This window comes from Brassica rapa, unplaced genomic scaffold (assembly GCF_000309985.2).
Source record: "Brassica rapa cultivar Chiifu-401-42 unplaced genomic scaffold, CAAS_Brap_v3.01 Scaffold0570, whole genome shotgun sequence".
Lineage (NCBI taxonomy): Eukaryota > Viridiplantae > Streptophyta > Magnoliopsida > Brassicales > Brassicaceae > Brassica > Brassica rapa.
The window spans coordinates 1-9,579 of NW_022610510.1; the positions used below are offsets into that span (position 1 = coordinate 1).

The 9,579-nt window shown below is 49.0% G+C and overlaps 1 long non-coding RNA gene across 1 annotated transcript; it reads left to right on the plus strand.

Annotated features, from left to right (window-relative positions):
• The first annotated feature begins 7 nt into the window (after positions 1–7).
• Positions 8–9,269, plus strand: LOC117130582. The gene is made up of 2 exons (XR_004453925.1): positions 8–1,273; positions 8,705–9,269. It is a non-coding gene; the product is annotated as an uncharacterized LOC117130582 (long non-coding RNA).
• The last annotated feature ends 310 nt before the right edge of the window (positions 9,270–9,579 follow it).

The following is a 9,579-nucleotide window of genomic DNA, read 5'->3' on the forward strand; positions in this document are numbered from 1 at the left end:
AAAACAGCGTTGACCCGGCCACGATCAACACGGTCAAGGCGGTCAGCACGACGTCTACCGCCGAGTAAAAACGCTCGCGGCATGAAACAAAACTACAAGATGGCTTGATCCTCGAAAGGGGTACGTAGGCAGCTCGTCAAAAGACGAGTTCAGCTATCCCCCTCTCTAAAAGGGGGGGGGGAGTGGGTGCGTATACTCGTTGACTCCTACTTAGAAAAAGATTCATTATTATAATCAAGTTTTTAGAAACTTCAAAAACTTTTACTACAATCTACGGTACTCCTTTTTATCGAAAACGTTTACTCTTCAGATAAACGCAAAAACTTTCAGGACACCCCTGGAAACGTTAAGACTCTTGTGTGCGGCCTCATCCGGCCCAAAATCGCAAAATTATCATCTTTCAACACTTAAAGATACACATATAGTCCTCAAAACAATTGCGAGACGTCGCAAAGTTGAAATTCAAAGATGATACGAACAAATTGTCCGAACGCGACCACTGAAACCTTACACCCCGTTCGTCGATTGGCCCCGACGAACACGCCAGCCGTCTTAAACAAACGCAACTCGATCACTCTTTTAATCTTCAAAATGTCCAACACAAAGGACGAAAGCGCGCAACAACAAAAATCCAAAATTTTGGTTTAGCACTTCTAGTTGGCTTAAAAATTGCCTCTAAGAAGATGCTCGATTCATACCATACAAGTCATATAAGCCGAGAACCTATCGCGGACTTTAAATCGATACGAGTCAGGAAAAAATCGCAACAGGAAAAACGATAGCCGGCTAGTTACCGCACAAACCTTAAACCGAAAGTAAACCAAGGTCTTGCCCTAAACCCAACGCTCTGGTCTCTAACATCTCAAGGCATGATATCTAAAAATTGATACGAGATCTTAAAACCATGTCTCGCCGTTCACTTCTAAACGTTCACAAATTCTGCATCTTTTACGAACAGACGAAAGAACGCTACACTAGGAGTTAAGTATGAGACGACAACTCATATTCTTTTCTCTCAACAATTTAAAAACATACGCAAACTGAAACTCTTGAAACATCCATCATATATATAAAACCGTGTAAAGCGGTAGGGGATTCAAAGCCACCAACGGCCAGTCCCGATAAGCAATTAAAACGGCCGAAACAGGCCCATACAATCTCTCGAAATAAAGGCCACACTCGGCCACAAACATAGAACGGAAAGACAAGCATATTTCTTTCAATAATCACTCCACCTCTCATGGTCCAAAGTCAAAGTCCCCAGACAACGAATGTGGGAACCGAAATTCGCACTGTCGATTTCCGTTTAAATAAGGAAACTAGGAAAACCCTAACTTCCCAGAGGACCCGGATATCTGTTAATTACCACACGTCAAGCAATCAGAACACGAGAATGACAACGATAAAAATAAGAAATCGAAAAAGAGAGCAAAGTAGATCTTATTCCGAATCTGCGTATGAGCGTTACAACAAGGTATAAGCCTGGGCTCGAGAGCTGTCGGCGAGATTCCTAGTTCTAGCAACCCTAAGACGGCTAAACCTAATTGAGTCGCAGCTCGAAATAACAAAAACGGAAAATTGCCTAAATCGCTCTAAGTGCTAAGTTTGCTCTGAAAAAATTCTCTCTCTCTGCTCCTCGCCTAGGACTCCTTATATACTAGCTCCAAGGTCGGTTTACGCTTTTACTCTTCTGCCCTTAAGCCGTCATAGCATAAAAATGGAGATATTCCATTTTTCCGATCTTCACAATTATCTTCAAAACTTCCGTATTTATCCGCGGAAACTTGACATTTATCCTTCCTCGTGGGCCAAGCGTGAACCATGCTGTGGTTCACGGCTTTTGGTTAGGAAAATCATAGGATGGGCCTCGAGTCGTGTTTTAGGTCCCTTTGGGCCGTCTTCCGACTCGACACGTTTACTACGAGTTTTCCGCGGTTTCTAATCCGCGAAGTTTGATCGATGAATTAGAATAGCGGGAGACATGGACTGAGCTTGCTACGGTCTTCGGGAGATAGCATTCGAAGGTTTGACGAGAATGCAAGGACTGGTGTCGTATCGATGTTCGGAAAGGTTCAATCGCTACACAGCGACCGAACTTTGGCTCGAGCCCGGTCGCTATGTAGCGACCGAGCGAAACGAGTGCACGGTCGCTACGTAGCGACCGAGCTTTGGCTTGAGCTCGGTCGCTACGTAGCGACAGAGCGGGATGATCGCTCGGTCCTGCCGAGAACGAGGCATGGTGGGTTGCTCATTATGGCTCGTTGACCCCTCCCAAGGAGAAGCTATTCCCGGTCCTGGTCCATCGTGGAGTCGAGGAAGAGGATGCAAGCAGGACTACTGGCGAGTTTCTCGCGACAATGCGGTCGTTCTACCACATCCCGGATGCTGTGGAGTTCCGGGTTCCCTGCCGCGGGGAATGTGCTAACAACCCCCCGGAGGGTTACTTTACTTGTTATGAGGCGTTCATAGTGCGTTGTCGCCTCTGGTTCCCCATACCCGAAATTCTCGTCCGAGTGTTGGACCGCTTCGAAGTTGCGATAAGTCAGTTGACACCCCTTGCCATTCAGCACCTTATTGGGATCTTGATCCTAAGCTATGAGCATGGCCTTTCCCTTTCCGTTGATCATTATGAAGCGCTTTTGAGGCTTCAACTTGTCACGGATACGGATAAGCATAGGTTGTCCCTCGGAAATTTATGTCAGTGGTTAAGAAGTTCATTTCGAACTTCAACTCGTGGAAGAAGTTCTTTTTCTTTGTTCGTTTGGACGCTGCGTCCGTCGAAGAGAGTTGCATTCCACTGTTCCGGAGGTTGCCGAACAATCGTCCCTTCATCAATCCTCTTGCTCCGTTCCCTGAGGACATTATTGCGGTGAGGGATCTTCTCAGGAATGGTCCCTTCTTCTGGACTTCTTTCACGCCGAGAAGGGTTCGGAAGGCACTGAGATTTGTGCAACCCGGTCCTGCTTTGGATGCGGATACGGGAAGCGACTCCGAACCCGACGACCAGAATCCCGTCGAAGCTCCGACAGCTGCGCCGGAGTCGAGCTCTTGGAAGGGAAAAAGTGTCGATCTTGGCGACATAGAGTTTTCGATGGACGACTCTATGCTTCCAGGATGGGATCCGAACCTTGCTTACGGCGACGGAAGCGGTTCGAGCGAGGCCCCTATTCCGGATTTCGATGATTTCTTTGCTGGGCTGCCATCGGGTTTCGATGCTCCTCCTCCTACGAAAGAATCGGTGAGGCCGAGAGTCGTTGCGGAAGGTTCTCGAATCATCAATGGGGTTAGTTTTTTTTTTTTTTGAGAATTTTTTGGTGATTGTCCCATGTATATATTCATATCATGCCAATCGTTTTTGCAGGGCCTGAGCTTGCTGGGCTCGGCCATTGAGGCGGGCCATAGAGAAGCCATGGTCTACCGCTTCAAGGCGGAGAAAGCGGAGCGGGATCTCGCTCGCGTGCAAGGCGAGATGCTGGAGCGAGAGGCGCAGCTTACTCGTGATCATGCGCGGGCTGTTCGTAAAGCGGAGAGGAGAGGCAAAAGAGAAATCGTCGAGGTGATGAAGATTCGTGCATCGCAGTTCCAGGTCGAGTACGGGAACCTCAATAATGCCTTTACCTCGGTGGGTGACTTTCGCTAGTGCCGTAGTTCGGTCGGAAGTCTTTGGAGGACGCGAGCCGATGACTATGTGTTTGAAGAGGAAATGAGCTTGATGAAGAGTGGGATGAGTGACCGTGCCCACGCTGAGGCGCTTATCTCTCCGATCGACGAGAGGATTCAAGGGTTCTGGGATTCTATCCCGGTTTCCCCTGATACCGAGGAGGTTCCGATCGATTTTCACGATGGTGGCGAGGAAGTGGATCGTCCCGTGGATGCGTTTGGTGCTTCGTTGTCCGGGGACTTTGACTTTTGATTATGAGGGATGGATCAGTTATCCTTGTTTTCGGCCAAGTGTGGCCCTTTGAATTTGGATTTCGTCTAGGCCTAGACGGCTGTATTTGTATTTCCGGGACTGGCCGTTGGTGGCTTTGAATCCCTTGCCGCTTTACACGGTTTATTTATATGATAAATGTTTCGAGTTTTCCTGAGTAGGGTTGAAGTAAATACGAGTTGTCGTCTCGTATGTAGTTCTAATTAGACGTTCAATCTGTTGGTTCGTTCGTGATTTTCGTAAAAATTTATCTATCTTTACGATTTTCGAGAACATTGAGATACGAACGGAGAGGCATGGTTTATGATCTCGTATCTTTTAGATATCATGCCTTGAGATGTTTGAGACCAGAGCGTTGGGTTTAGGGCAAGACCTAGGTTTACTTTCGGTTAAGGTTTGTGCGGTGACTAACCGGCTATCGTTTTTCCTGTTGCGATTTCTTCCTGACTCGTACCGGTTTAAAGTCCGCGATATGTTCTCGGCTTATATGACTTGTATGGTACGAATCGAGCATCTTCTCAGAATCAACTGGAAGTGCTAAACCAAAATTTCGGATTTTTGTTGTAGCGCGTTTTTGTCCTTGTGCTGGACGTTTTTAAAGATCAAAAGAGTGATCGAATTGCGTTTGTTTAAGACGGCTGGCGTGTTCGTCGGGGCCAATCGACGAACGGGGTGTAAGGTTTTTGGTGGTTGCGTTCGGACAATTTGTTAGCATTGTCCTGGAATTTTAACTTTTTGCGACGTCTCGCAGTTATTTCGAGGATTATACGTGTATATTTACGTGTTTGAAAGATGATAATCTTTACGATTTTTGGGCCGGATGAGGCCGCAGACGAGCGTAAACTGAAGCGTAAGCGTTTTCGATAAAAAGGACAGTGTATATTGTAAAATTTTTGACGTTTCTAAAAACTCGATTACAATAATGGCGATTGTGGGAGTATACGAGTATACGCACCCACTCCCCCCCCCCTTTTTAGAGAGGGGGATATCTGAACTCGTCTTTTGACAAGCTGCCTACGTACCCCTTTCGAGGATCAAGCCATCTCGTAGTTCTGTTTCATGCCGCGAGTGTTCTTACTCGGCGGTAGATGTCGTGATGTCCGCCTTGACCGTGTCTATCGTGGCTGGGTCGAGGCCATTTTCTGGATGTTCCGGTTGAGTTGTCGCGTGGGCTTCGGATTTATGTCGAGCTTCGACGTCCGATGCGTTTGCGTTGACAGACGATTTTACTTCGTCCTCGGGCGGGGCGCTTTTGACCGAAGATCGATCTATCTTCGCGCGTTTGCCGTTTGCAGAAGCCGTGATTTGCCTTAACTTATGCTCCGTGAGGAAGCATAGTCGCGACTGTTTTTGGCATCCCCAGATGGCCGCGACTCCGCTCGGCGTTGGGAACTTGAGACCCAGGTGGTAAGTTGACGGAACTGCCTGCATGGCGTTGAGCCATGGGGTTCCCATGATCACGTTGTAGATAGCGGGATGGTCGACTACCGCGAATTCGACGATTTTCGTGATCTCCTTGGCCATGACTGGCAATTGGATTGATCCGAGAGTCATCGACACTTCGCCTGAAAAACCCGTGAGTGGTTTTGGCGTTGGAATTACCTCTCCGAGTTCGATACTCATCCGCTTGAGAGTGTCGCGGAAGATTACGTTGACCGTGCTTCCCGTATCGACGAGTACCCTTCCGACTTCTAAATCTCGTATGACGAGATCTATGACGAGCGGGTCGCAGTGAGGTTGGTCGATACCGCCGGCTTCTTCCTCTGTGATGGTGATCGAGCAACTTTGGCCGTCTCGAGGAGGAGACCATGTAGGCCAATTTGCGCTTGATTCTGCCTTCCGTTGGTAAGCCTTGATGGCCGACACGGTATCGCCGCAGTATTGAGATCCTCCGATGATCATATTGACTCTGCGACGATTGTTATCGTTCCCTTTGTCATCCGGCCTCCTACCGCGTTTATCCCCAGGTTGGTTTCGTTGAGGGGATTTTTCTGCGGGCGGATTTCTATCCGTCTTTGGAGGCCGATCAGAATCGAGGATGAGATCCTTGACGCTAGTTACTTCCGAAAGCTCTCCAGCGAGTAGCTTCGCGGCCAGCCTTGCTCCCAAGACTTTGCAATTAGTCGTGGAGTGTCCTCGGGATTGGTGGAACTCGCAGAAGGTGTTCTCGTCATACCCTTGATTGCGAGTCCATGTGTTGCCCGTGGTCCGGCCTTGATCCGAATTGATCGCATAGTTATGCGCTCCTTGGAGATCTTCCCCCTCGTGATGGACGTACTTGTCGTTACGAGAGTTCTTCTTTTTCCCCTTCGGATCTGCGTCTTTCGAGGATGGTCTTGCCGGCTTATGTTTTTGCGATAAGACTTTAGTTTCTTCCTCGACTATGATGTAGTCCGTTGCTTTGTGAAGGGCGTCCTGGATCATTCGCGGTTTGTCGAGAGTTATCCATTTTCTGAATTTCGACTTGTACCAGAGCATCTTTCTCAGCGCGTCGATGGCCACTTTGTCGCTTATCCCGCTGACCCTGGACATTATCAGCTTGAACCGACTGATAAACTCGCGGAGGGGTTCGTCTTCCCTCTGGGAGAGACTCCAGAGGTCAACATCGGAGGTTTCCCTGTCTATGAATACAGAGTACTGTTTGAGGAATTCCGATGCGAGCTGTCGAAAACTCCCGATGGTGTTGCGACGAAGGCGTGCGAACCATTCGAGCGCTGCTCCTTCAAGATTTTCGACAAACAGGCGGCAATAGCCGGCATCCTTTTCGCCGTCCTTCAGTCTTGCTCTTCCCATCGCGATGTGGAAAGCCTGAAGGTGCGCTTTCAGATCGGCCGTACCATCGTACTTCGGTACTTTTATCTTTCCCGGATCGGATACCCTCATGTCCGAAATGCGACTGGTAAAGGGGGTCTTTCGAGCTCCTTCCAGCAGTCGATCGATCTCGGGGGCAGCACTAGTAGCATGATGGATTTGAGACTTTACGGCTCTCACTTCTGCCGCAGTCTTAGTGATGTAGTCGCGAAGATCGCGGATATCCGATGTCTCGTCAGTGGATTTCCGAGCCTGTCGGCGCTTACTGCGAGTGAACTCGGTTTGCCTTTCGGCCAGCTCCTCTTGTTCGTTCCAATAGGCGACTTCTTCTTCTTCCGTCATTGGTTTTTCGAACGGGGAGCCTTCTCGAGCGGATCGGCTTCTGGTCCTTCTTGGATGTCTGTCGACATCCTCATCAGTGTCGTTGGAGACATCGCTAGGATCCAGGTCAATGTGTTCGGCTTCGTTATCCTCCGAGTCCTTTGCAGGGAGCGGAAGACTTTCAGAGTTCCCCTTTTCGATGGGAGATTTCTCGCTGGGGTTTTGACCAGAAGGTCGTTCCCGCGCGACTCCTGCTCTATCGAGTGGGGTGGCGAAGTCGAGCCTCTTCCCGCGGATTTTGGTGGCTCCGCGGGGACGGATAGCTTGGGTCCTTGCCGTTAAGGTTTCAACCTGTTTGGTCAAGGTATTCACGAGCTTATCCTGTTCTTCCGACCTTTTTTCATAGGTGGCGAACATCTTTTTAAACTCCTCGAGCGTCGCGGCGTTGGCTTGCGCGTTGGCCGCAGATACGTCCGCTACCGGAGTGTGGAGATCGGTGCCGCTGCCTCCGTTAAGGGGAGTTTGCATGTTATCCGCGTCGTTGGTTGACATGTCTGACTGTGTGTGGCTTTTTCGGGTTAGATTGATCCGTAAGGCCCCCTCCTTCTAGCGCCAAACTGTGGGAACCGAAATTCGCACTGTCGATTTCCGTTTAAATAAGGAAACTAGGAAAACCCTAACTTCCCAGAGGACCCGGATATCTGTTAATTACCACACGTCAAGCAATCAGAACACGAGAATGACAACGATAAAAATAAGAAATCGAAAAAGAGAGCAAAGTAGATCTTATTCCAAATCTGCGTATGCGCGTTACAACAAGGTATAAGCCTGGGCTCGAGAGCTGTCGGCGAGATTCCTAGTTCTAGCAACCCTAAGACGGCTAAACCTAATTGAGTCGCAGCTCGAAATAACAAAAACGAAAAATTGCCTAAATTGCCTAAATCGCTAAGTTTGCTCTGAAAAAGTTCTCTCCCTCTGCTCCTCGCCTAGGACTCCTTATATACTAGCTCCAAGGTCGGTTTACGCTTTTACTCTTCTGCCCTTAAGCCATCATAGCATAAAAATGGAGATATTCCATTTTTCCCGATCTTCACAATTATCTTCAAAACTTCCGTATTTATCCGCGGAAACTTGACATTTATCCTTCCTCGTGGGCCAAGCGTGAACCATGCTGTGGTTCACGGGCTTTTGGTTAGGAAAAATCGTAGGATGGGCCTCGAGTCGTGTTTTAGGTCCCTTTGGCCGTCTTCCGACTCGACACGTTTACTACGAGTTTTCCGCGGTTTCTAATCCGCGAAGTTTGATCGATGAATTAGAATAGCGGGAGACATGGACTGAGCTTGCTACGGTCTTCGGGAGATAGCTTTGGCTCGAGCTCGGTCGCTACGTAGCAACCGAGCGGGACGAGCGCTCGGTCGCTACGTAGCGACCGAGCTTTGGCTCGAGCTCGGTCGCTACGTAGCGACCGAGCGGGACGATCGTTCGGTTTGAATCCCAAAGGATACTTCTTCGTAAAAACCTCGTATAAGTTATTTTTACGAAAATTACATCTCTTCTTTTACTAACTCTTTCGGAAATACGATCTCCGAGGATTTTCGGGTGGTAATTCCGTCGTAACCGTTTTTGACCCCAACAACGAAGCACCGAACGCATCTGCGGGACGATCCACTTCCTCGTCACCATCGGGAAACCCGGTCGGAACCTCCTCAGTATCAGGGGAAACCGGGATGGAATCCCAGAACCCTTGGATCCTCTCCTCGATCGAGAGAATGAGCGCCTCAGTGTGGGCACGTTCGTTCATGCCGCTCTTCATCAAGCTCATTTCCTTCTCAAACACATAGTCATCGGCTTGCGTCCTCCAAAGACTTCCAACTGAACCGCAGCACTCACAAAAATCGCCTACCGAGGTGAAGGCATTCTTGAGGTTCCCATACTCGACCTGGAACTGAGAGGCACAAGTCTTCATCACCTCGACGATTTCTCTTTTGCCCTTCCTTTCCGCCTTACAGATAGCCCGCGCATGATCGCGAGCAAGTTGCGCCTTCTCGCTCCAACATCTCGCCTTGCACTCGAGCGAGATCTCGTTCCGCTTTCTCCGCTTTAAAACGATAGACCATAGCTTCCCTATGGCTCGCCTCAATGGCCGAGCCAAGCAAGTTAAGGCCCTGCGAAACCAATTAACACGTTATAAGCAACAAAAAAAAAACACCTAGGCAATCACAAGTATTTTCAAAAAAAAAATCATCATCATACCCAGTTGATAATACGAGACCCTTCCGCGACAACCTTCGGCCTCCCTGTTTCATTCGTAGGTGGAGGAGCATTGAAACCCGAGGGTAGACCAGCGAAGAAATCATCGAAGTCAGGAATAGGAACCTCGCTATAACCGCTTCCGTCGCCATAAGCAAGGTCCGGATCCCATCCCGGAAGCATAGAATCGTCTATCGAAAACTCTATGTCACCAAGATCGATATCCTTCCCCTTCGAAGAGTTCCACCCCGTCGCAGCAGCGGGGG